This window comes from Parasteatoda tepidariorum, chromosome 1, assembly GCF_982258835.1.
Source record: "Parasteatoda tepidariorum strain Cologne lab strain chromosome 1, Ptep-v5.0, whole genome shotgun sequence".
Taxonomy (NCBI): domain Eukaryota; kingdom Metazoa; phylum Arthropoda; class Arachnida; order Araneae; family Theridiidae; genus Parasteatoda; species Parasteatoda tepidariorum.
This window is the reverse complement of record NC_141755.1, coordinates 24,319,442-24,347,397: the sequence shown is the minus strand read 5'-3', so window position 1 is coordinate 24,347,397 and position 27,956 is coordinate 24,319,442. Positions and strand designations below refer to the sequence as shown.

The 27,956-nt window shown below is 33.5% G+C and overlaps 9 non-coding genes across 9 annotated transcripts; all 9 read left to right on the top strand.

Moving 5' to 3' along the window:
* Positions 1–336: 336 nt before the first annotated feature.
* Positions 337–542, top strand: LOC147816333 (small nucleolar RNA U3). The gene has a single exon (XR_015430348.1). It is a non-coding gene; the product is annotated as a small nucleolar RNA U3 (small nucleolar RNA).
* A 3,128-nt stretch (positions 543–3,670) lies between these two features.
* On the top strand, positions 3,671–3,876 carry LOC147816332 (small nucleolar RNA U3). The gene has a single exon (XR_015430364.1). It is a non-coding gene; the product is annotated as a small nucleolar RNA U3 (small nucleolar RNA).
* A 3,128-nt stretch (positions 3,877–7,004) lies between these two features.
* LOC147816331 (small nucleolar RNA U3) lies at positions 7,005–7,210 on the top strand. Its single transcript, XR_015430363.1, has one exon. It is a non-coding gene; the product is annotated as a small nucleolar RNA U3 (small nucleolar RNA).
* A 3,131-nt stretch (positions 7,211–10,341) lies between these two features.
* On the top strand, positions 10,342–10,547 carry LOC147816330 (small nucleolar RNA U3). The gene has a single exon (XR_015430362.1). It is a non-coding gene; the product is annotated as a small nucleolar RNA U3 (small nucleolar RNA).
* Positions 10,548–13,677: 3,130 nt separating this feature from the next.
* Positions 13,678–13,883, top strand: LOC147816329 (small nucleolar RNA U3). Its single transcript, XR_015430347.1, has one exon. It is a non-coding gene; the product is annotated as a small nucleolar RNA U3 (small nucleolar RNA).
* A 3,128-nt stretch (positions 13,884–17,011) lies between these two features.
* LOC147816328 (small nucleolar RNA U3) lies at positions 17,012–17,217 on the top strand. The gene has a single exon (XR_015430361.1). It is a non-coding gene; the product is annotated as a small nucleolar RNA U3 (small nucleolar RNA).
* Positions 17,218–20,344: 3,127 nt separating this feature from the next.
* LOC147816327 (small nucleolar RNA U3) lies at positions 20,345–20,550 on the top strand. The gene has a single exon (XR_015430360.1). It is a non-coding gene; the product is annotated as a small nucleolar RNA U3 (small nucleolar RNA).
* Positions 20,551–23,678: 3,128 nt separating this feature from the next.
* Positions 23,679–23,884, top strand: LOC147816326 (small nucleolar RNA U3). The gene has a single exon (XR_015430359.1). It is a non-coding gene; the product is annotated as a small nucleolar RNA U3 (small nucleolar RNA).
* Positions 23,885–27,012: 3,128 nt separating this feature from the next.
* Positions 27,013–27,218, top strand: LOC147816325 (small nucleolar RNA U3). The gene has a single exon (XR_015430356.1). It is a non-coding gene; the product is annotated as a small nucleolar RNA U3 (small nucleolar RNA).
* The last annotated feature ends 738 nt before the right edge of the window (positions 27,219–27,956 follow it).

Here is a 27,956-nt window from a genome sequence, read left to right as displayed (position 1 = left end):
GTGTCGCTACAAAAATTCAATTTTTCATGGTATGTTGTTAGTAGATGGTCACACAAAATCTACAATTTTTCTCTAATTGTCGCATTTAATAAAATATAATCGACTCCAGACCCTGTTGTTAAGCTGTAATAGAAATGAAACACACTGCTCCAATTTACACAGAATTATCATTACCTTGTAATCTTTGCCATAACATTCGAACAGTTCGTAGGCGTTACCTTTCATTGTTAACATAAATAACTACATGGAAATATTAGAGTAAGATTGAAAACCTAAAAGTACCAACATTTTTTAACAGATATTGTGTAGATGTATTTCTTAAATACCAAATTTGGCAAGATCATACTTCATAGGATCATTTCTATAGTATGATTAGCGAGTTCACTCACCGAACTTCGCAGAAAACCCAACCACGATGATGTGGAATGGGGCTTTCTCCTGAGCGTGAAGCGGTTGCGTAACTTCTATCGAAGTGAGCAACATTGATGATCGCACTATTTGGCATTGCGCCAGATGGATGGAAAAAGCTCATTCTGAGTGGTTATTAATAAAAGAGAAATATTAGATTGTTGAAACAAAAGTCATCAGCACACGCTGATCGCAATTTATTCTATTGCTCGGCTCCGCGATTCTTATATGTCGACAAATGTTTTAGTCCGAAACTATACACATTATTTCCGCTCCTTTTCAATAGGCGGTATATAGTGGACTATGTAGAAAATCAATAATACTATTTTATTAAACAGCCGTTCAAATTCTGAGTTTACGACTAGTATCTATGTTCAACTCCGTAGTCATAATTTTGAACAAAATCCGGAACGCAGTGGAACTCCTTGATCAAGCTTTGAGGAAGATTAGTCTTTGTGGGGAGCAAACCCGCATTTCCGTAACATGGTAAGGACCCCTACTGTTAGTACGACGACAATGAGAGTATATAACCTATGATCAGTCTACCTACTGACGATATCCTACTTCAGCACCGTGGTCGTGAGCAAAACCAGTCACCGCCATGATTCGAACTTTAGTCATCTCATTTGGAGGCGAACGCTCTATCGCCTAAGCCACAGTGGCTCGCGTAAATATTATTGCAGGGATGCGAATGACAAATCGCTTCTCAAAACTACTTTTAAAGTTGCTATTTATTGATCAATTACCATAAACTCTTTGGAGTCGCTGAAGTCTCTAGATTTATAAAAATAAAAAAAAATTCTAACCATGCAGGAGAAAAAATATTCGCTTTTCGTTCAAAAGGTTTATTTTATTGAATGCAGTTGTTGATAATCTAAAAATATAGAGGTAATGTGTTTATTGATATGCTGCCTTTGTATAATTAGAGTTAGGTCATACCCAAGATACAGAATTAATATCCTGGTTTTGTGTCATAGTCATGAAAGTTTTAGACCTCCCATGGGCCCTTTTCCGATTAATAGTGAAATATTTGCATTCGAGAATTAATGTCAAAAAAAAATTTCTCCATTGTATCCGTATGAATATGTATCTAAAGAGGCTAATTTTTTCCTTCTTTTTAAAAACTACACTTGCTTTATGCAACAAAATTAACGAAGTCTTAACTTTAAATCCTCTTTCTGAAATTGGAAGGAAAAAAATACTAAGAAATACGCTTACACGTTTGCACGATTTCGCTGCTTGCGCACATAAGAAACGCGAAGCGCCAACAATTTAAAAGTTTTTTAATAATACCTTTTAAATAAAATTGTTTAAACTCATTGTTGCGGGCAATATTTTTTTTTCATTATCGATCTAATAATTGCTAAGCGATTGCTTGCAAAAAAGATTGTTTTATCCTATGATTTCAACTGAAAAATCCTTGATGCGGTTTGAGTTTAGTTTAAATTTGAAAGGAATCCTTAATGGGATATTTATAATGATTTTTTTTTTAAAAAAAAACGCCCATTGTCTCCTACTCAACTTTTTCACTTTATTCTCTCTGTCATTATATGAAAAATGAATGTTCAGAAACAATGTTTCAAGAATCATTCTAAATATGGGTAGAAATAGAAAATATTTATCTAAAAAATGAAACTTTCAATTAGGCAAATATTTTTGATTGATTTATAAAATGTCTGTTTCAACTTTACATTTTGAGCCACTTTGGGAAAATTTCAAGTTTTGAATAAAATGGTAAAAGTTACTTTATAGATGGTCACGAGTAAAATTTTATGTCCTAAAAATTTTAAATTTAGTCATTGGAAATTGCTTGTATTAAAGTGTGTCAACCCTCTCTCTCAGGAGTCTTCAATTTCCACATTCGTCTAAAAGTAAGCGTTACCTTACGGTCACAATCAGATTTCTAAAGAAAAAAAACGCCCACTTTTTACTTAAGATATAGTCGAGCAATAAACGCATAAAAAGCTACAAGCAAAGTGGAGAATTAAATTCATCCTGCATTTCGGTTCGTCCTGAAAAGTCATACTAGCGAGCACATGAGGTTTCTTAAAGACCAATGTTGGAAATTTGATACAAATAACGTTATTCAGCTTTTAATGTATTTTTCATCTGCGGTTAGTCAATAAGATTTAAGTGATTAGAGAAATGGTTTAAAAATAAGTTTAGAAACAGTAAAGCTTCATGTACATGAAAACACTAAAAAAATGAATATACCACTACGTTTAATTTAATCACTAATGCTAATTACGTTACAACGCTTATTCGATCTGCGTGTACTTTGAACTAATTACGTTTATGTGCTTATAGTACGTAATTTTTGTATTTACTGCTCTCGGTTTTCGAGTATACATTTCTACTAGGTCTTCTTTTGTTCTTGTTCAATCAAATGTTCCGGATCCGATTTAAACATCCCGTTGCATACAGATGTCTGAGTCTAGATCTGGACGGGAATTGACAGTCAAAAAGGAGCATCTATTGCAGTAATATTCGGGACAGAAAAAATTATCATGCATACCTATCAACTGGCAAATAACTTGTGAAAAGTGTTAAAAACCTTGCGAGCAGATATATTTACACAGTTACACGCAAGAAATTGATTTCTCATATACACATTCCGTCTGGGAAAATAAGGACTCTCACGTGCAAAAAAGAGGGGTTTGTCATCCAACAAAATATACAGAAATTTCTTTTTTACTAAAGCTCTTATATTCTTAACGCAAGTAAAAATCTATTCAGAAAATCAAGTAGAAAGTCAGATACTGAATGAATTAGTGAATTTTTGCTTCACAAATTTAAAAAATTTAACTTTTCTGTAGAGCTGAGTACATCCCACTCGAGGGTTAATTTTTCTAGATTTTGACAAAGTCCTAATAGGTATAAGCTGTTATAATTCTATGAACTGGCATAGGCACCCAAGCGACTAACGGTGTCGCTACAAAAATTCAATTTTTCATGGTATGTTGTTAGTAGATGGTCACACAAAATCTACAATTTTTCTCTAATTGTCGCATTTAATAAAATATAATCGACTCCAGACCCTGTTGTTAAGCTGTAATAGAAATGAAACACACTGCTCCAATTTACACAGAATTATCATTACCTTGTAATCTTTGCCATAACATTCGAACAGTTCGTAGGCGTTACCTTTCATTGTTAACATAAATAACTACATGGAAATATTAGAGTAAGATTGAAAACCTAAAAGTACCAACATTTTTTAACAGATATTGTGTAGATGTATTTCTTAAATACCAAATTTGGCAAGATCATACTTCATAGGATCATTTCTATAGTATGATTAGCGAGTTCACTCACCGAACTTCGCAGAAAACCCAACCACGATGATGTGGAATGGGGCTTTCTCCTGAGCGTGAAGCGGTTGCGTAACTTCTATCGAAGTGAGCAACATTGATGATCGCACTATTTGGCATTGCGCCAGATGGATGGAAAAAGCTCGTTCTGAGTGGTTATTAATAAAAGAGAAATATTAGATTGTTGAAACAAAAGTCATCAGCACACGCTGATCGCAATTTATTCTATTGCTCGGCTCCGCGATTCTTATATGTCGACAAAAGTTTTAGTCCGAAACTATACACATTATTTCCGCTCCTTTTCAATAGGCGGTATATAGTGGACTATGTAGAAAATCAATAATACTATTTTATTAAACAGCCGTTCAAATTCTGAGTTTACGACTAGTATCTATGTTCAACTCCGTAGTCATAATTTTGAACAAAATCCGGAACGCAGTGGAACTCCTTGATCAAGCTTTGAGGAAGATTAGTCTTTGTGGGGAGCAAACCCGCATTTCCGTAACATGGTAAGGACCCCTACTGTTAGTACGACGACAATGAGAGTATATAACCTATGATCAGTCTACCTACTGACGATATCCTACTTCAGCACCGTGGTCGTGAGCAAAACCAGTCACCGCCATGATTCGAACTTTAGTCATCTCATTTGGAGGCGAACGCTCTATCGCCTAAGCCACAGTGGCTCGCGTAAATATTATTGCAGGGATGCGAATGACAAATCGCTTCTCAAAACTACTTTTAAAGTTGCTATTTATTGATCAATTACCATAAACTCTTTGGAGTCGCTGAAGTCTCTAGATTTATAAAAATAAAAAAAAATTCTAACCATGCAGGAGAAAAAATATTCGCTTTTCGTTCAAAAGGTTTATTTTATTGAATGCAGTTGTTGATAATCTAAAAATATAGAGGTAATGTGTTTATTGATATGCTGCCTTTGTATAATTAGAGTTAGGTCATACCCAAGATACAGAATTAATATCCTGGTTTTGTGTCATAGTCATGAAAGTTTTAGACCTCCCATGGGCCCTTTTCCGATTAATAGTGAAATATTTGCATTCGAGAATTAATGTCAAAAAAAAATTTCTCCATTGTATCCGTATGAATATGTATCTAAAGAGGCTAATTTTTTCCTTCTTTTTAAAAACTACACTTGCTTTATGCAACAAAATTAACGAAGTCTTAACTTTAAATCCTCTTTCTGAAATTGGAAGGAAAAAAATACTAAGAAATACGCTTACACGTTTGCACGATTTCGCTGCTTGCGCACATAAGAAACGCGAAGCGCCAACAATTTAAAAGTTTTTTAATAATACCTTTTAAATAAAATTGTTTAAACTCATTGTTGCGGGCAATATTTTTTTTTCATTATCGATCTAATAATTGCTAAGCGATTGCTTGCAAAAAAGATTGTTTTATCCTATGATTTCAACTGAAAAATCCTTGATGCGGTTTGAGTTTAGTTTAAATTTGAAAGGAATCCTTAATGGGATATTTATAATGATTTTTTTTTTAAAAAAAAACGCCCATTGTCTCCTACTCAACTTTTTCACTTTATTCTCTCTGTCATTATATGAAAAATGAATGTTCAGAAACAATGTTTCAAGAATCATTCTAAATATGGGTAGAAATAGAAAATATTTATCTAAAAAATGAAACTTTCAATTAGGCAAATATTTTTGATTGATTTATAAAATGTCTGTTTCAACTTTACATTTTGAGCCACTTTGGGAAAATTTCAAGTTTTGAATAAAATGGTAAAAGTTACTTTATAGATGGTCACGAGTAAAATTTTATGTCCTAAAAATTTTAAATTTAGTCGTTGGAAATTGCTTGTATTAAAGTGTGTCAACCCTCTCTCTCAGGAGTCTTCAATTTCCACATTCGTCTAAAAGTAAGCGTTACCTTACGGTCACAATCAGATTTCTAAAGAAAAAAAACGCCCACTTTTTACTTAAGATATAGTCGAGCAATAAACGCATAAAAAGCTACAAGCAAAGTGGAGAATTAAATTCATCCTGCATTTCGGTTCGTCCTGAAAAGTCATACTAGCGAGCACATGAGGTTTCTTAAAGACCAATGTTGGAAATTTGATACAAATAACGTTATTCAGCTTTTAATGTATTTTTCATCTGCGGTTAGTCAATAAGATTTAAGTGATTAGAGAAATGGTTTAAAAATAAGTTTAGAAACAGTAAAGCTTCATGTACATGAAAACACTAAAAAAATGAATATACCACTACGTTTAATTTAATCACTAATGCTAATTACGTTACAACGCTTATTCGATCTGCGTGTACTTTGAACTAATTACGTTTATGTGCTTATAGTACGTAATTTTTGTATTTACTGCTCTCGGTTTTCGAGTATACATTTCTACTAGGTCTTCTTTTGTTCTTGTTCAATCAAATGTTCCGGATCCGATTTAAACATCCCGTTGCATACAGATGTCTGAGTCTAGATCTGGACGGGAATTGACAGTCAAAAAGGAGCATCTATTGCAGTAATATTCGGGACAGAAAAAATTATCATGCATACCTATCAACTGGCAAATAACTTGTGAAAAGTGTTAAAAACCTTGCGAGCAGATATATTTACACAGTTACACGCAAGAAATTGATTTCTCATATACACATTCCGTCTGGGAAAATAAGGACTCTCACGTGCAAAAAAGAGGGGTTTGTCATCCAACAAAATATACAGAAATTTCTTTTTTACTAAAGCTCTTATATTCTTAACGCAAGTAAAAATCTATTCAGAAAATCAAGTAGAAAGTCAGATACTGAATGAATTAGTGAATTTTTGCTTCACAAATTTAAAAAATTTAACTTTTCTGTAGAGCTGAGTACATCCCACTCGAGGGTTAATTTTTCTAGATTTTGACAAAGTCCTAATAGGTATAAGCTGTTATAATTCTATGAACTGGCATAGGCACCCAAGCGACTAACGGTGTCGCTACAAAAATTCAATTTTTCATGGTATGTTGTTAGTAGATGGTCACACAAAATCTACAATTTTTCTCTAATTGTCGCATTTAATAAAATATAATCGACTCCAGACCCTGTTGTTAAGCTGTAATAGAAATGAAACACACTGCTCCAATTTACACAGAATTATCATTACCTTGTAATCTTTGCCATAACATTCGAACAGTTCGTAGGCGTTACCTTTCATTGTTAACATAAATAACTACATGGAAATATTAGAGTAAGATTGAAAACCTAAAAGTACCAACATTTTTTAACAGATATTGTGTAGATGTATTTCTTAAATACCAAATTTGGCAAGATCATACTTCATAGGATCATTTCTATAGTATGATTAGCGAGTTCACTCACCGAACTTCGCAGAAAACCCAACCACGATGATGTGGAATGGGGCTTTCTCCTGAGCGTGAAGCGGTTGCGTAACTTCTATCGAAGTGAGCAACATTGATGATCGCACTATTTGGCATTGCGCCAGATGGATGGAAAAAGCTCGTTCTGAGTGGTTATTAATAAAAGAGAAATATTAGATTGTTGAAACAAAAGTCATCAGCACACGCTGATCGCAATTTATTCTATTGCTCGGCTCCGCGATTCTTATATGTCGACAAAAGTTTTAGTCCGAAACTATACACATTATTTCCGCTCCTTTTCAATAGGCGGTATATAGTGGACTATGTAGAAAATCAATAATACTATTTTATTAAACAGCCGTTCAAATTCTGAGTTTACGACTAGTATCTATGTTCAACTCCGTAGTCATAATTTTGAACAAAATCCGGAACGCAGTGGAACTCCTTGATCAAGCTTTGAGGAAGATTAGTCTTTGTGGGGAGCAAACCCGCATTTCCGTAACATGGTAAGGACCCCTACTGTTAGTACGACGACAATGAGAGTATATAACCTATGATCAGTCTACCTACTGACGATATCCTACTTCAGCACCGTGGTCGTGAGCAAAACCAGTCACCGCCATGATTCGAACTTTAGTCATCTCATTTGGAGGCGAACGCTCTATCGCCTAAGCCACAGTGGCTCGCGTAAATATTATTGCAGGGATGCGAATGACAAATCGCTTCTCAAAACTACTTTTAAAGTTGCTATTTATTGATCAATTACCATAAACTCTTTGGAGTCGCTGAAGTCTCTAGATTTATAAAAATAAAAAAAAATTCTAACCATGCAGGAGAAAAAATATTCGCTTTTCGTTCAAAAGGTTTATTTTATTGAATGCAGTTGTTGATAATCTAAAAATATAGAGGTAATGTGTTTATTGATATGCTGCCTTTGTATAATTAGAGTTAGGTCATACCCAAGATACAGAATTAATATCCTGGTTTTGTGTCATAGTCATGAAAGTTTTAGACCTCCCATGGGCCCTTTTCCGATTAATAGTGAAATATTTGCATTCGAGAATTAATGTCAAAAAAAAATTTCTCCATTGTATCCGTATGAATATGTATCTAAAGAGGCTAATTTTTTCCTTCTTTTTAAAAACTACACTTGCTTTATGCAACAAAATTAACGAAGTCTTAACTTTAAATCCTCTTTCTGAAATTGGAAGGAAAAAAATACTAAGAAATACGCTTACACGTTTGCACGATTTCGCTGCTTGCGCACATAAGAAACGCGAAGCGCCAACAATTTTAAAAGTTTTTTAATAATACCTTTTAAATAAAATTGTTTAAACTCATTGTTGCGGGCAATATTTTTTTTTCATTATCGATCTAATAATTGCTAAGCGATTGCTTGCAAAAAAGATTGTTTTATCCTATGATTTCAACTGAAAAATCCTTGATGCGGTTTGAGTTTAGTTTAAATTTGAAAGTAATCCTTAATGGGATATTTATAATGATTTTTTTTTTAAAAAAAAAACGCCCATTGTCTCCTACTCAACTTTTTCACTTTATTCTCTCTGTCATTATATGAAAAATGAATGTTCAGAAACAATGTTTCAAGAATCATTCTAAATATGGGTAGAAATAGAAAATATTTATCTAAAAAATGAAACTTTCAATTAGGCAAATATTTTTGATTGACTTATAAAATGTCTGTTTCAACTTTACATTTTGAGCCACTTTGGGAAAATTTCAAGTTTTGAATAAAATGGTAAAAGTTACTTTATAGATGGTCACGAGTAAAATTTTATGTCCTAAAAATTTTAAATTTAGTCGTTGGAAATTGCTTGTATTAAAGTGTGTCAACCCTCTCTCTCAGGAGTCTTCAATTTCCACATTCGTCTAAAAGTAGGCGTTACCTTACGGTCACAATCAGATTTCTAAAGAAAAAAAAACGCCCACTTTTTACTTAAGATATAGTCGAGCAATAAACGCATAAAAAGCTACAAGCAAAGTGGAGAATTAAATTCATCCTGCATTTCGGTTCGTTCTGAAAAGTCATACTAGCGAGCACATGAGGTTTCTTAAAGACCAATGTTGGAAATTTGATACAAATATCGTTATTCAGCTTTTAATGTATTTTTCATCTGCGGTTAGTCAATAAGATTTAAGTGATTAGAGAAATGGTTTAAAAATAAGTTTAGAAACAGTAAAGCTTCATGTACATGAAAACACTAAAAAAATGAATATACCACTACGTTTAATTTAATCACTAATGCTAATTACGTTACAACGCTTATTCGATCTGCGTGTACTTTGAACTAATTACGTTTATGTGCTTATAGTACGTAATTTTTGTATTTACTGCTCTCGGTTTTCGAGTATACATTTCTACTAGGTCTTCTTTTGTTCTTGTTCAATCAAATGTTCCGGATCCGATTTAAACATCCCGTTGCATACAGATGTCTGAGTCTAGATCTGGACGGGAATTGACAGTCAAAAAGGAGCATCTATTGCAGTAATATTCGGGACAGAAAAAATTATCATGCATACCTATCAACTGGCAAATAACTTGTGAAAAGTGTTAAAAACCTTGCGAGCAGATATATTTACACAGTTACACGCAAGAAATTGATTTCTCATATACACATTCCGTCTGGGAAAATAAGGACTCTCACGTGCAAAAAAGAGGGGTTTGTCATCCAACAAAATATACAGAAATTTCTTTTTTACTAAAGCTCTTATATTCTTAACGCAAGTAAAAATCTATTCAGAAAATCAAGTAGAAAGTCAGATACTGAATGAATTAGTGAATTTTTGCTTCACAAATTTAAAAAATTTTACTTTTCTGTAGAGCTGAGTACATCCCACTCGAGGGTTAATTTTTCTAGATTTTGACAAAGTCCTAATAGGTATAAGCTGTTATAATTCTATGAACTGGCATAGGCACCCAAGCGACTAACGGTGTCGCTACAAAAATTCAATTTTTCATGGTATGTTGTTAGTAGATGGTCACACAAAATCTACAATTTTTCTCTAATTGTCGCATTTAATAAAATATAATCGACTCCAGACCCTGTTGTTAAGCTGTAATAGAAATGAAACACACTGCTCCAATTTACACAGAATTATCATTACCTTGTAATCTTTGCCATAACATTCGAACAGTTCGTAGGCGTTACCTTTCATTGTTAACATAAATAACTACATGGAAATATTAGAGTAAGATTGAAAACCTAAAAGTACCAACATTTTTTAACAGATATTGTGTAGATGTATTTCTTAAATACCAAATTTGGCAAGATCATACTTCATAGGATCATTTCTATAGTATGATTAGCGAGTTCACTCACCGAACTTCGCAGAAAACCCAACCACGATGATGTGGAATGGGGCTTTCTCCTGAGCGTGAAGCGGTTGCGTAACTTCTATCGAAGTGAGCAACATTGATGATCGCACTATTTGGCATTGCGCCAGATGGATGGAAAAAGCTCGTTCTGAGTGGTTATTAATAAAAGAGAAATATTAGATTGTTGAAACAAAAGTCATCAGCACACGCTGATCGCAATTTATTCTATTGCTCGGCTCCGCGATTCTTATATGTCGACAAAAGTTTTAGTCCGAAACTATACACATTATTTCCGCTCCTTTTCAATAGGCGGTATATAGTGGACTATGTAGAAAATCAATAATACTATTTTATTAAACAGCCGTTCAAATTCTGAGTTTACGACTAGTATCTATGTTCAACTCCGTAGTCATAATTTTGAACAAAATCCGGAACGCAGTGGAACTCCTTGATCAAGCTTTGAGGAAGATTAGTCTTTGTGGGGAGCAAACCCGCATTTCCGTAACATGGTAAGGACCCCTACTGTTAGTACGACGACAATGAGAGTATATAACCTATGATCAGTCTACCTACTGACGATATCCTACTTCAGCACCGTGGTCGTGAGCAAAACCAGTCACCGCCATGATTCGAACTTTAGTCATCTCATTTGGAGGCGAACGCTCTATCGCCTAAGCCACAGTGGCTCGCGTAAATATTATTGCAGGGATGCGAATGACAAATCGCTTCTCAAAACTACTTTTAAAGTTGCTATTTATTGATCAATTACCATAAACTCTTTGGAGTCGCTGAAGTCTCTAGATTTATAAAAATAAAAAAAAATTCTAACCATGCAGGAGAAAAAATATTCGCTTTTCGTTCAAAAGGTTTATTTTATTGAATGCAGTTGTTGATAATCTAAAAATATAGAGGTAATGTGTTTATTGATATGCTGCCTTTGTATAATTAGAGTTAGGTCATACCCAAGATACAGAATTAATATCCTGGTTTTGTGTCATAGTCATGAAAGTTTTAGACCTCCCATGGGCCCTTTTCCGATTAATAGTGAAATATTTGCATTCGAGAATTAATGTCAAAAAAAAATTTCTCCATTGTATCCGTATGAATATGTATCTAAAGAGGCTAATTTTTTCCTTCTTTTTAAAAACTACACTTGCTTTATGCAACAAAATTAACGAAGTCTTAACTTTAAATCCTCTTTCTGAAATTGGAAGGAAAAAAATACTAAGAAATACGCTTACACGTTTGCACGATTTCGCTGCTTGCGCACATAAGAAACGCGAAGCGCCAACAATTTTAAAAGTTTTTTAATAATACCTTTTAAATAAAATTGTTTAAACTCATTGTTGCGGGCAATATTTTTTTTTCATTATCGATCTAATAATTGCTAAGCGATTGCTTGCAAAAAAGATTGTTTTATCCTATGATTTCAACTGAAAAATCCTTGATGCGGTTTGAGTTTAGTTTAAATTTGAAAGTAATCCTTAATGGGATATTTATAATGATTTTTTTTTTAAAAAAAAAACGCCCATTGTCTCCTACTCAACTTTTTCACTTTATTCTCTCTGTCATTATATGAAAAATGAATGTTCAGAAACAATGTTTCAAGAATCATTCTAAATATGGGTAGAAATAGAAAATATTTATCTAAAAAATGAAACTTTCAATTAGGCAAATATTTTTGATTGACTTATAAAATGTCTGTTTCAACTTTACATTTTGAGCCACTTTGGGAAAATTTCAAGTTTTGAATAAAATGGTAAAAGTTACTTTATAGATGGTCACGAGTAAAATTTTATGTCCTAAAAATTTTAAATTTAGTCGTTGGAAATTGCTTGTATTAAAGTGTGTCAACCCTCTCTCTCAGGAGTCTTCAATTTCCACATTCGTCTAAAAGTAGGCGTTACCTTACGGTCACAATCAGATTTCTAAAGAAAAAAAACGCCCACTTTTTACTTAAGATATAGTCGAGCAATAAACGCATAAAAAGCTACAAGCAAAGTGGAGAATTAAATTCATCCTGCATTTCGGTTCGTTCTGAAAAGTCATACTAGCGAGCACATGAGGTTTCTTAAAGACCAATGTTGGAAATTTGATACAAATATCGTTATTCAGCTTTTAATGTATTTTTCATCTGCGGTTAGTCAATAAGATTTAAGTGATTAGAGAAATGGTTTAAAAATAAGTTTAGAAACAGTAAAGCTTCATGTACATGAAAACACTAAAAAAATGAATATACCACTACGTTTAATTTAATCACTAATGCTAATTACGTTACAACGCTTATTCGATCTGCGTGTACTTTGAACTAATTACGTTTATGTGCTTATAGTACGTAATTTTTGTATTTACTGCTCTCGGTTTTCGAGTATACATTTCTACTAGGTCTTCTTTTGTTCTTGTTCAATCAAATGTTCCGGATCCGATTTAAACATCCCGTTGCATACAGATGTCTGAGTCTAGATCTGGACGGGAATTGACAGTCAAAAAGGAGCATCTATTGCAGTAATATTCGGGACAGAAAAAATTATCATGCATACCTATCAACTGGCAAATAACTTGTGAAAAGTGTTAAAAACCTTGCGAGCAGATATATTTACACAGTTACACGCAAGAAATTGATTTCTCATATACACATTCCGTCTGGGAAAATAAGGACTCTCACGTGCAAAAAAGAGGGGTTTGTCATCCAACAAAATATACAGAAATTTCTTTTTTACTAAAGCTCTTATATTCTTAACGCAAGTAAAAATCTATTCAGAAAATCAAGTAGAAAGTCAGATACTGAATGAATTAGTGAATTTTTGCTTCACAAATTTAAAAAATTTTACTTTTCTGTAGAGCTGAGTACATCCCACTCGAGGGTTAATTTTTCTAGATTTTGACAAAGTCCTAATAGGTATAAGCTGTTATAATTCTATGAACTGGCATAGGCACCCAAGCGACTAACGGTGTCGCTACAAAAATTCAATTTTTCATGGTATGTTGTTAGTAGATGGTCACACAAAATCTACAATTTTTCTCTAATTGTCGCATTTAATAAAATATAATCGACTCCAGACCCTGTTGTTAAGCTGTAATAGAAATGAAACACACTGCTCCAATTTACACAGAATTATCATTACCTTGTAATCTTTGCCATAACATTCGAACAGTTCGTAGGCGTTACCTTTCATTGTTAACATAAATAACTACATGGAAATATTAGAGTAAGATTGAAAACCTAAAAGTACCAACATTTTTTAACAGATATTGTGTAGATGTATTTCTTAAATACCAAATTTGGCAAGATCATACTTCATAGGATCATTTCTATAGTATGATTAGCGAGTTCACTCACCGAACTTCGCAGAAAACCCAACCACGATGATGTGGAATGGGGCTTTCTCCTGAGCGTGAAGCGGTTGCGTAACTTCTATCGAAGTGAGCAACATTGATGATCGCACTATTTGGCATTGCGCCAGATGGATGGAAAAAGCTCATTCTGAGTGGTTATTAATAAAAGAGAAATATTAGATTGTTGAAACAAAAGTCATCAGCACACGCTGATCGCAATTTATTCTATTGCTCGGCTCCGCGATTCTTATATGTCGACAAATGTTTTAGTCCGAAACTATACACATTATTTCCGCTCCTTTTCAATAGGCGGTATATAGTGGACTATGTAGAAAATCAATAATACTATTTTATTAAACAGCCGTTCAAATTCTGAGTTTACGACTAGTATCTATGTTCAACTCCGTAGTCATAATTTTGAACAAAATCCGGAACGCAGTGGAACTCCTTGATCAAGCTTTGAGGAAGATTAGTCTTTGTGGGGAGCAAACCCGCATTTCCGTAACATGGTAAGGACCCCTACTGTTAGTACGACGACAATGAGAGTATATAACCTATGATCAGTCTACCTACTGACGATATCCTACTTCAGCACCGTGGTCGTGAGCAAAACCAGTCACCGCCATGATTCGAACTTTAGTCATCTCATTTGGAGGCGAACGCTCTATCGCCTAAGCCACAGTGGCTCGCGTAAATATTATTGCAGGGATGCGAATGACAAATCGCTTCTCAAAACTACTTTTAAAGTTGCTATTTATTGATCAATTACCATAAACTCTTTGGAGTCGCTGAAGTCTCTAGATTTATAAAAATAAAAAAAAATTCTAACCATGCAGGAGAAAAAATATTCGCTTTTCGTTCAAAAGGTTTATTTTATTGAATGCAGTTGTTGATAATCTAAAAATATAGAGGTAATGTGTTTATTGATATGCTGCCTTTGTATAATTAGAGTTAGGTCATACCCAAGATACAGAATTAATATCCTGGTTTTGTGTCATAGTCATGAAAGTTTTAGACCTCCCATGGGCCCTTTTCCGATTAATAGTGAAATATTTGCATTCGAGAATTAATGTCAAAAAAAAATTTCTCCATTGTATCCGTATGAATATGTATCTAAAGAGGCTAATTTTTTCCTTCTTTTTAAAAACTACACTTGCTTTATGCAACAAAATTAACGAAGTCTTAACTTTAAATCCTCTTTCTGAAATTGGAAGGAAAAAAATACTAAGAAATACGCTTACACGTTTGCACGATTTCGCTGCTTGCGCACATAAGAAACGCGAAGCGCCAACAATTTAAAAGTTTTTTAATAATACCTTTTAAATAAAATTGTTTAAACTCATTGTTGCGGGCAATATTTTTTTTTCATTATCGATCTAATAATTGCTAAGCGATTGCTTGCAAAAAAGATTGTTTTATCCTATGATTTCAACTGAAAAATCCTTGATGCGGTTTGAGTTTAGTTTAAATTTGAAAGGAATCCTTAATGGGATATTTATAATGATTTTTTTTTTAAAAAAAAACGCCCATTGTCTCCTACTCAACTTTTTCACTTTATTCTCTCTGTCATTATATGAAAAATGAATGTTCAGAAACAATGTTTCAAGAATCATTCTAAATATGGGTAGAAATAGAAAATATTTATCTAAAAAATGAAACTTTCAATTAGGCAAATATTTTTGATTGATTTATAAAATGTCTGTTTCAACTTTACATTTTGAGCCACTTTGGGAAAATTTCAAGTTTTGAATAAAATGGTAAAAGTTACTTTATAGATGGTCACGAGTAAAATTTTATGTCCTAAAAATTTTAAATTTAGTCGTTGGAAATTGCTTGTATTAAAGTGTGTCAACCCTCTCTCTCAGGAGTCTTCAATTTCCACATTCGTCTAAAAGTAAGCGTTACCTTACGGTCACAATCAGATTTCTAAAGAAAAAAAACGCCCACTTTTTACTTAAGATATAGTCGAGCAATAAACGCATAAAAAGCTACAAGCAAAGTGGAGAATTAAATTCATCCTGCATTTCGGTTCGTCCTGAAAAGTCATACTAGCGAGCACATGAGGTTTCTTAAAGACCAATGTTGGAAATTTGATACAAATAACGTTATTCAGCTTTTAATGTATTTTTCATCTGCGGTTAGTCAATAAGATTTAAGTGATTAGAGAAATGGTTTAAAAATAAGTTTAGAAACAGTAAAGCTTCATGTACATGAAAACACTAAAAAAATGAATATACCACTACGTTTAATTTAATCACTAATGCTAATTACGTTACAACGCTTATTCGATCTGCGTGTACTTTGAACTAATTACGTTTATGTGCTTATAGTACGTAATTTTTGTATTTACTGCTCTCGGTTTTCGAGTATACATTTCTACTAGGTCTTCTTTTGTTCTTGTTCAATCAAATGTTCCGGATCCGATTTAAACATCCCGTTGCATACAGATGTCTGAGTCTAGATCTGGACGGGAATTGACAGTCAAAAAGGAGCATCTATTGCAGTAATATTCGGGACAGAAAAAATTATCATGCATACCTATCAACTGGCAAATAACTTGTGAAAAGTGTTAAAAACCTTGCGAGCAGATATATTTACACAGTTACACGCAAGAAATTGATTTCTCATATACACATTCCGTCTGGGAAAATAAGGACTCTCACGTGCAAAAAAGAGGGGTTTGTCATCCAACAAAATATACAGAAATTTCTTTTTTACTAAAGCTCTTATATTCTTAACGCAAGTAAAAATCTATTCAGAAAATCAAGTAGAAAGTCAGATACTGAATGAATTAGTGAATTTTTGCTTCACAAATTTAAAAAATTTAACTTTTCTGTAGAGCTGAGTACATCCCACTCGAGGGTTAATTTTTCTAGATTTTGACAAAGTCCTAATAGGTATAAGCTGTTATAATTCTATGAACTGGCATAGGCACCCAAGCGACTAACGGTGTCGCTACAAAAATTCAATTTTTCATGGTATGTTGTTAGTAGATGGTCACACAAAATCTACAATTTTTCTCTAATTGTCGCATTTAATAAAATATAATCGACTCCAGACCCTGTTGTTAAGCTGTAATAGAAATGAAACACACTGCTCCAATTTACACAGAATTATCATTACCTTGTAATCTTTGCCATAACATTCGAACAGTTCGTAGGCGTTACCTTTCATTGTTAACATAAATAACTACATGGAAATATTAGAGTAAGATTGAAAACCTAAAAGTACCAACATTTTTTAACAGATATTGTGTAGATGTATTTCTTAAATACCAAATTTGGCAAGATCATACTTCATAGGATCATTTCTATAGTATGATTAGCGAGTTCACTCACCGAACTTCGCAGAAAACCCAACCACGATGATGTGGAATGGGGCTTTCTCCTGAGCGTGAAGCGGTTGCGTAACTTCTATCGAAGTGAGCAACATTGATGATCGCACTATTTGGCATTGCGCCAGATGGATGGAAAAAGCTCGTTCTGAGTGGTTATTAATAAAAGAGAAATATTAGATTGTTGAAACAAAAGTCATCAGCACACGCTGATCGCAATTTATTCTATTGCTCGGCTCCGCGATTCTTATATGTCGACAAAAGTTTTAGTCCGAAACTATACACATTATTTCCGCTCCTTTTCAATAGGCGGTATATAGTGGACTATGTAGAAAATCAATAATACTATTTTATTAAACAGCCGTTCAAATTCTGAGTTTACGACTAGTATCTATGTTCAACTCCGTAGTCATAATTTTGAACAAAATCCGGAACGCAGTGGAACTCCTTGATCAAGCTTTGAGGAAGATTAGTCTTTGTGGGGAGCAAACCCGCATTTCCGTAACATGGTAAGGACCCCTACTGTTAGTACGACGACAATGAGAGTATATAACCTATGATCAGTCTACCTACTGACGATATCCTACTTCAGCACCGTGGTCGTGAGCAAAACCAGTCACCGCCATGATTCGAACTTTAGTCATCTCATTTGGAGGCGAACGCTCTATCGCCTAAGCCACAGTGGCTCGCGTAAATATTATTGCAGGGATGCGAATGACAAATCGCTTCTCAAAACTACTTTTAAAGTTGCTATTTATTGATCAATTACCATAAACTCTTTGGAGTCGCTGAAGTCTCTAGATTTATAAAAATAAAAAAAAATTCTAACCATGCAGGAGAAAAAATATTCGCTTTTCGTTCAAAAGGTTTATTTTATTGAATGCAGTTGTTGATAATCTAAAAATATAGAGGTAATGTGTTTATTGATATGCTGCCTTTGTATAATTAGAGTTAGGTCATACCCAAGATACAGAATTAATATCCTGGTTTTGTGTCATAGTCATGAAAGTTTTAGACCTCCCATGGGCCCTTTTCCGATTAATAGTGAAATATTTGCATTCGAGAATTAATGTCAAAAAAAAATTTCTCCATTGTATCCGTATGAATATGTATCTAAAGAGGCTAATTTTTTCCTTCTTTTTAAAAACTACACTTGCTTTATGCAACAAAATTAACGAAGTCTTAACTTTAAATCCTCTTTCTGAAATTGGAAGGAAAAAAATACTAAGAAATACGCTTACACGTTTGCACGATTTCGCTGCTTGCGCACATAAGAAACGCGAAGCGCCAACAATTTAAAAGTTTTTTAATAATACCTTTTAAATAAAATTGTTTAAACTCATTGTTGCGGGCAATATTTTTTTTTCATTATCGATCTAATAATTGCTAAGCGATTGCTTGCAAAAAAGATTGTTTTATCCTATGATTTCAACTGAAAAATCCTTGATGCGGTTTGAGTTTAGTTTAAATTTGAAAGGAATCCTTAATGGGATATTTATAATGATTTTTTTTTAAAAAAAAACGCCCATTGTCTCCTACTCAACTTTTTCACTTTATTCTCTCTGTCATTATATGAAAAATGAATGTTCAGAAACAATGTTTCAAGAATCATTCTAAATATGGGTAGAAATAGAAAATATTTATCTAAAAAATGAAACTTTCAATTAGGCAAATATTTTTGATTGATTTATAAAATGTCTGTTTCAACTTTACATTTTGAGCCACTTTGGGAAAATTTCAAGTTTTGAATAAAATGGTAAAAGTTACTTTATAGATGGTCACGAGTAAAATTTTATGTCCTAAAAATTTTAAATTTAGTCGTTGGAAATTGCTTGTATTAAAGTGTGTCAACCCTCTCTCTCAGGAGTCTTCAATTTCCACATTCGTCTAAAAGTAAGCGTTACCTTACGGTCACAATCAGATTTCTAAAGAAAAAAAACGCCCACTTTTTACTTAAGATATAGTCGAGCAATAAACGCATAAAAAGCTACAAGCAAAGTGGAGAATTAAATTCATCCTGCATTTCGGTTCGTCCTGAAAAGTCATACTAGCGAGCACATGAGGTTTCTTAAAGACCAATGTTGGAAATTTGATACAAATAACGTTATTCAGCTTTTAATGTATTTTTCATCTGCGGTTAGTCAATAAGATTTAAGTGATTAGAGAAATGGTTTAAAAATAAGTTTAGAAACAGTAAAGCTTCATGTACATGAAAACACTAAAAAAATGAATATACCACTACGTTTAATTTAATCACTAATGCTAATTACGTTACAACGCTTATTCGATCTGCGTGTACTTTGAACTAATTACGTTTATGTGCTTATAGTACGTAATTTTTGTATTTACTGCTCTCGGTTTTCGAGTATACATTTCTACTAGGTCTTCTTTTGTTCTTGTTCAATCAAATGTTCCGGATCCGATTTAAACATCCCGTTGCATACAGATGTCTGAGTCTAGATCTGGACGGGAATTGACAGTCAAAAAGGAGCATCTATTGCAGTAATATTCGGGACAGAAAAAATTATCATGCATACCTATCAACTGGCAAATAACTTGTGAAAAGTGTTAAAAACCTTGCGAGCAGATATATTTACACAGTTACACGCAAGAAATTGATTTCTCATATACACATTCCGTCTGGGAAAATAAGGACTCTCACGTGCAAAAAAGAGGGGTTTGTCATCCAACAAAATATACAGAAATTTCTTTTTTACTAAAGCTCTTATATTCTTAACGCAAGTAAAAATCTATTCAGAAAATCAAGTAGAAAGTCAGATACTGAATGAATTAGTGAATTTTTGCTTCACAAATTTAAAAAATTTAACTTTTCTGTAGAGCTGAGTACATCCCACTCGAGGGTTAATTTTTCTAGATTTTGACAAAGTCCTAATAGGTATAAGCTGTTATAATTCTATGAACTGGCATAGGCACCCAAGCGACTAACGGTGTCGCTACAAAAATTCAATTTTTCATGGTATGTTGTTAGTAGATGGTCACACAAAATCTACAATTTTTCTCTAATTGTCGCATTTAATAAAATATAATCGACTCCAGACCCTGTTGTTAAGCTGTAATAGAAATGAAACACACTGCTCCAATTTACACAGAATTATCATTACCTTGTAATCTTTGCCATAACATTCGAACAGTTCGTAGGCGTTACCTTTCATTGTTAACATAAATAACTACATGGAAATATTAGAGTAAGATTGAAAACCTAAAAGTACCAACATTTTTTAACAGATATTGTGTAGATGTATTTCTTAAATACCAAATTTGGCAAGATCATACTTCATAGGATCATTTCTATAGTATGATTAGCGAGTTCACTCACCGAACTTCGCAGAAAACCCAACCACGATGATGTGGAATGGGGCTTTCTCCTGAGCGTGAAGCGGTTGCGTAACTTCTATCGAAGTGAGCAACATTGATGATCGCACTATTTGGCATTGCGCCAGATGGATGGAAAAAGCTCGTTCTGAGTGGTTATTAATAAAAGAGAAATATTAGATTGTTGAAACAAAAGTCATCAGCACACGCTGATCGCAATTTATTCTATTGCTCGGCTCCGCGATTCTTATATGTCGACAAAAGTTTTAGTCCGAAACTATACACATTATTTCCGCTCCTTTTCAATAGGCGGTATATAGTGGACTATGTAGAAAATCAATAATACTATTTTATTAAACAGCCGTTCAAATTCTGAGTTTACGACTAGTATCTATGTTCAACTCCGTAGTCATAATTTTGAACAAAATCCGGAACGCAGTGGAACTCCTTGATCAAGCTTTGAGGAAGATTAGTCTTTGTGGGGAGCAAACCCGCATTTCCGTAACATGGTAAGGACCCCTACTGTTAGTACGACGACAATGAGAGTATATAACCTATGATCAGTCTACCTACTGACGATATCCTACTTCAGCACCGTGGTCGTGAGCAAAACCAGTCACCGCCATGATTCGAACTTTAGTCATCTCATTTGGAGGCGAACGCTCTATCGCCTAAGCCACAGTGGCTCGCGTAAATATTATTGCAGGGATGCGAATGACAAATCGCTTCTCAAAACTACTTTTAAAGTTGCTATTTATTGATCAATTACCATAAACTCTTTGGAGTCGCTGAAGTCTCTAGATTTATAAAAATAAAAAAAAATTCTAACCATGCAGGAGAAAAAATATTCGCTTTTCGTTCAAAAGGTTTATTTTATTGAATGCAGTTGTTGATAATCTAAAAATATAGAGGTAATGTGTTTATTGATATGCTGCCTTTGTATAATTAGAGTTAGGTCATACCCAAGATACAGAATTAATATCCTGGTTTTGTGTCATAGTCATGAAAGTTTTAGACCTCCCATGGGCCCTTTTCCGATTAATAGTGAAATATTTGCATTCGAGAATTAATGTCAAAAAAAAATTTCTCCATTGTATCCGTATGAATATGTATCTAAAGAGGCTAATTTTTTCCTTCTTTTTAAAAACTACACTTGCTTTATGCAACAAAATTAACGAAGTCTTAACTTTAAATCCTCTTTCTGAAATTGGAAGGAAAAAAATACTAAGAAATACGCTTACACGTTTGCACGATTTCGCTGCTTGCGCACATAAGAAACGCGAAGCGCCAACAATTTAAAAGTTTTTTAATAATACCTTTTAAATAAAATTGTTTAAACTCATTGTTGCGGGCAATATTTTTTTTTCATTATCGATCTAATAATTGCTAAGCGATTGCTTGCAAAAAAGATTGTTTTATCCTATGATTTCAACTGAAAAATCCTTGATGCGGTTTGAGTTTAGTTTAAATTTGAAAGGAATCCTTAATGGGATATTTATAATGATTTTTTTTTTAAAAAAAAACGCCCATTGTCTCCTACTCAACTTTTTCACTTTATTCTCTCTGTCATTATATGAAAAATGAATGTTCAGAAACAATGTTTCAAGAATCATTCTAAATATGGGTAGAAATAGAAAATATTTATCTAAAAAATGAAACTTTCAATTAGGCAAATATTTTTGATTGATTTATAAAATGTCTGTTTCAACTTTACATTTTGAGCCACTTTGGGAAAATTTCAAGTTTTGAATAAAATGGTAAAAGTTACTTTATAGATGGTCACGAGTAAAATTTTATGTCCTAAAAATTTTAAATTTAGTCGTTGGAAATTGCTTGTATTAAAGTGTGTCAACCCTCTCTCTCAGGAGTCTTCAATTTCCACATTCGTCTAAAAGTAAGCGTTACCTTACGGTCACAATCAGATTTCTAAAGAAAAAAAACGCCCACTTTTTACTTAAGATATAGTCGAGCAATAAACGCATAAAAAGCTACAAGCAAAGTGGAGAATTAAATTCATCCTGCATTTCGGTTCGTCCTGAAAAGTCATACTAGCGAGCACATGAGGTTTCTTAAAGACCAATGTTGGAAATTTGATACAAATAACGTTATTCAGCTTTTAATGTATTTTTCATCTGCGGTTAGTCAATAAGATTTAAGTGATTAGAGAAATGGTTTAAAAATAAGTTTAGAAACAGTAAAGCTTCATGTACATGAAAACACTAAAAAAATGAATATACCACTACGTTTAATTTAATCACTAATGCTAATTACGTTACAACGCTTATTCGATCTGCGTGTACTTTGAACTAATTACGTTTATGTGCTTATAGTACGTAATTTTTGTATTTACTGCTCTCGGTTTTCGAGTATACATTTCTACTAGGTCTTCTTTTGTTCTTGTTCAATCAAATGTTCCGGATCCGATTTAAACATCCCGTTGCATACAGATGTCTGAGTCTAGATCTGGACGGGAATTGACAGTCAAAAAGGAGCATCTATTGCAGTAATATTCGGGACAGAAAAAATTATCATGCATACCTATCAACTGGCAAATAACTTGTGAAAAGTGTTAAAAACCTTGCGAGCAGATATATTTACACAGTTACACGCAAGAAATTGATTTCTCATATACACATTCCGTCTGGGAAAATAAGGACTCTCACGTGCAAAAAAGAGGGGTTTGTCATCCAACAAAATATACAGAAATTTCTTTTTTACTAAAGCTCTTATATTCTTAACGCAAGTAAAAATCTATTCAGAAAATCAAGTAGAAAGTCAGATACTGAATGAATTAGTGAATTTTTGCTTCACAAATTTAAAAAATTTAACTTTTCTGTAGAGCTGAGTACATCCCACTCGAGGGTTAATTTTTCTAGATTTTGACAAAGTCCTAATAGGTATAAGCTGTTATAATTCTATGAACTGGCATAGGCACCCAAGCGACTAACGGTGTCGCTACAAAAATTCAATTTTTCATGGTATGTTGTTAGTAGATGGTCACACAAAATCTACAATTTTTCTCTAATTGTCGCATTTAATAAAATATAATCGACTCCAGACCCTGTTGTTAAGCTGTAATAGAAATGAAACACACTGCTCCAATTTACACAGAATTATCATTACCTTGTAATCTTTGCCATAACATTCGAACAGTTCGTAGGCGTTACCTTTCATTGTTAACATAAATAACTACATGGAAATATTAGAGTAAGATTGAAAACCTAAAAGTACCAACATTTTTTAACAGATATTGTGTAGATGTATTTCTTAAATACCAAATTTGGCAAGATCATACTTCATAGGATCATTTCTATAGTATGATTAGCGAGTTCACTCACCGAACTTCGCAGAAAACCCAACCACGATGATGTGGAATGGGGCTTTCTCCTGAGCGTGAAGCGGTTGCGTAACTTCTATCGAAGTGAGCAACATTGATGATCGCACTATTTGGCATTGCGCCAGATGGATGGAAAAAGCTCGTTCTGAGTGGTTATTAATAAAAGAGAAATATTAGATTGTTGAAACAAAAGTCATCAGCACACGCTGATCGCAATTTATTCTATTGCTCGGCTCCGCGATTCTTATATGTCGACAAAAGTTTTAGTCCGAAACTATACACATTATTTCCGCTCCTTTTCAATAGGCGGTATATAGTGGACTATGTAGAAAATCAATAATACTATTTTATTAAACAGCCGTTCAAATTCTGAGTTTACGACTAGTATCTATGTTCAACTCCGTAGTCATAATTTTGAACAAAATCCGGAACGCAGTGGAACTCCTTGATCAAGCTTTGAGGAAGATTAGTCTTTGTGGGGAGCAAACCCGCATTTCCGTAACATGGTAAGGACCCCTACTGTTAGTACGACGACAATGAGAGTATATAACCTATGATCAGTCTACCTACTGACGATATCCTACTTCAGCACCGTGGTCGTGAGCAAAACCAGTCACCGCCATGATTCGAACTTTAGTCATCTCATTTGGAGGCGAACGCTCTATCGCCTAAGCCACAGTGGCTCGCGTAAATATTATTGCAGGGATGCGAATGACAAATCGCTTCTCAAAACTACTTTTAAAGTTGCTATTTATTGATCAATTACCATAAACTCTTTGGAGTCGCTGAAGTCTCTAGATTTATAAAAATAAAAAAAAATTCTAACCATGCAGGAGAAAAAATATTCGCTTTTCGTTCAAAAGGTTTATTTTATTGAATGCAGTTGTTGATAATCTAAAAATATAGAGGTAATGTGTTTATTGATATGCTGCCTTTGTATAATTAGAGTTAGGTCATACCCAAGATACAGAATTAATATCCTGGTTTTGTGTCATAGTCATGAAAGTTTTAGACCTCCCATGGGCCCTTTTCCGATTAATAGTGAAATATTTGCATTCGAGAATTAATGTCAAAAAAAAATTTCTCCATTGTATCCGTATGAATATGTATCTAAAGAGGCTAATTTTTTCCTTCTTTTTAAAAACTACACTTGCTTTATGCAACAAAATTAACGAAGTCTTAACTTTAAATCCTCTTTCTGAAATTGGAAGGAAAAAAATACTAAGAAATACGCTTACACGTTTGCACGATTTCGCTGCTTGCGCACATAAGAAACGCGAAGCGCCAACAATTTAAAAGTTTTTTAATAATACCTTTTAAATAAAATTGTTTAAACTCATTGTTGCGGGCAATATTTTTTTTTCATTATCGATCTAATAATTGCTAAGCGATTGCTTGCAAAAAAGATTGTTTTATCCTATGATTTCAACTGAAAAATCCTTGATGCGGTTTGAGTTTAGTTTAAATTTGAAAGGAATCCTTAATGGGATATTTATAATGATTTTTTTTTTAAAAAAAAACGCCCATTGTCTCCTACTCAACTTTTTCACTTTATTCTCTCTGTCATTATATGAAAAATGAATGTTCAGAAACAATGTTTCAAGAATCATTCTAAATATGGGTAGAAATAGAAAATATTTATCTAAAAAATGAAACTTTCAATTAGGCAAATATTTTTGATTGATTTATAAAATGTCTGTTTCAACTTTACATTTTGAGCCACTTTGGGAAAATTTCAAGTTTTGAATAAAATGGTAAAAGTTACTTTATAGATGGTCACGAGTAAAATTTTATGTCCTAAAAATTTTAAATTTAGTCGTTGGAAATTGCTTGTATTAAAGTGTGTCAACCCTCTCTCTCAGGAGTCTTCAATTTCCACATTCGTCTAAAAGTAAGCGTTACCTTACGGTCACAATCAGATTTCTAAAGAAAAAAAACGCCCACTTTTTACTTAAGATATAGTCGAGCAATAAACGCATAAAAAGCTACAAGCAAAGTGGAGAATTAAATTCATCCTGCATTTCGGTTCGTCCTGAAAAGTCATACTAGCGAGCACATGAGGTTTCTTAAAGACCAATGTTGGAAATTTGATACAAATAACGTTATTCAGCTTTTAATGTATTTTTCATCTGCGGTTAGTCAATAAGATTTAAGTGATTAGAGAAATGGTTTAAAAATAAGTTTAGAAACAGTAAAGCTTCATGTACATGAAAACACTAAAAAAATGAATATACCACTACGTTTAATTTAATCACTAATGCTAATTACGTTACAACGCTTATTCGATCTGCGTGTACTTTGAACTAATTACGTTTATGTGCTTATAGTACGTAATTTTTGTATTTACTGCTCTCGGTTTTCGAGTATACATTTCTACTAGGTCTTCTTTTGTTCTTGTTCAATCAAATGTTCCGGATCCGATTTAAACATCCCGTTGCATACAGATGTCTGAGTCTAGATCTGGACGGGAATTGACAGTCAAAAAGGAGCATCTATTGCAGTAATATTCGGGACAGAAAAAATTATCATGCATACCTATCAACTGGCAAATAACTTGTGAAAAGTGTTAAAAACCTTGCGAGCAGATATATTTACACAGTTACACGCAAGAAATTGATTTCTCATATACACATTCCGTCTGGGAAAATAAGGACTCTCACGTGCAAAAAAGAGGGGTTTGTCATCCAACAAAATATACAGAAATTTCTTTTTTACTAAAGCTCTTATATTCTTAACGCAAGTAAAAATCTATTCAGAAAATCAAGTAGAAAGTCAGATACTGAATGAATTAGTGAATTTTTGCTTCACAAATTTAAAAAATTTAACTTTTCTGTAGAGCTGAGTACATCCCACTCGAGGGTTAATTTTTCTAGATTTTGACAAAGTCCTAATAGGTATAAGCTGTTATAATTCTATGAACTGGCATAGGCACCCAAGCGACTAACGGTGTCGCTACAAAAATTCAATTTTTCATGGTATGTTGTTAGTAGATGGTCACACAAAATCTACAATTTTTCTCTAATTGTCGCATTTAATAAAATATAATCGACTCCAGACCCTGTTGTTAAGCTGTAATAGAAATGAAACACACTGCTCCAATTTACACAGAATTATCATTACCTTGTAATCTTTGCCATAACATTCGAACAGTTCGTAGGCGTTACCTTTCATTGTTAACATAAATAACTACATGGAAATATTAGAGTAAGATTGAAAACCTAAAAGTACCAACATTTTTTAACAGATATTGTGTAGATGTATTTCTTAAATACCAAATTTGGCAAGATCATACTTCATAGGATCATTTCTATAGTATGATTAGCGAGTTCACTCACCGAACTTCGCAGAAAACCCAACCACGATGATGTGGAATGGGGCTTTCTCCTGAGCGTGAAGCGGTTGCGTAACTTCTATCGAAGTGAGCAACATTGATGATCGCACTATTTGGCATTGCGCCAGATGGATGGAAAAAGCTCGTTCTGAGTGGTTATTAATAAAAGAGAAATATTAGATTGTTGAAACAAAAGTCATCAGCACACGCTGATCGCAATTTATTCTATTGCTCGGCTCCGCGATTCTTATATGTCGACAAAAGTTTTAGTCCGAAACTATACACATTATTTCCGCTCCTTTTCAATAGGCGGTATATAGTGGACTATGTAGAAAATCAATAATACTATTTTATTAAACAGCCGTTCAAATTCTGAGTTTACGACTAGTATCTATGTTCAACTCCGTAGTCATAATTTTGAACAAAATCCGGAACGCAGTGGAACTCCTTGATCAAGCTTTGAGGAAGATTAGTCTTTGTGGGGAGCAAACCCGCATTTCCGTAACATGGTAAGGACCCCTACTGTTAGTACGACGACAATGAGAGTATATAACCTATGATCAGTCTACCTATTGACGATATCCTACTTCAGCACCGTGGTCGTGAGCAAAACCAGTCACCGCCATGATTCGAACTTTAGTCATCTCATTTGGAGGCGAACGCTCTATCGCCTAAGCCACAGTGGCTCGCGTAAATATTATTGCAGGAATGCGAATAACAAATCGCTTCTCAAAACTACTTTTAAAGTTGCTATTTATTGATCAATTACCATAAACTCTTTGGAGTCGCTGAAGTCTCTAGATTTATAAAAATAAAAAAAAATTCTAACCATGCAGGAGAAAAAATATTCGCTTTTCGTTCAAAAGGTTTATTTTATTGAATGCAGTTGTTGATA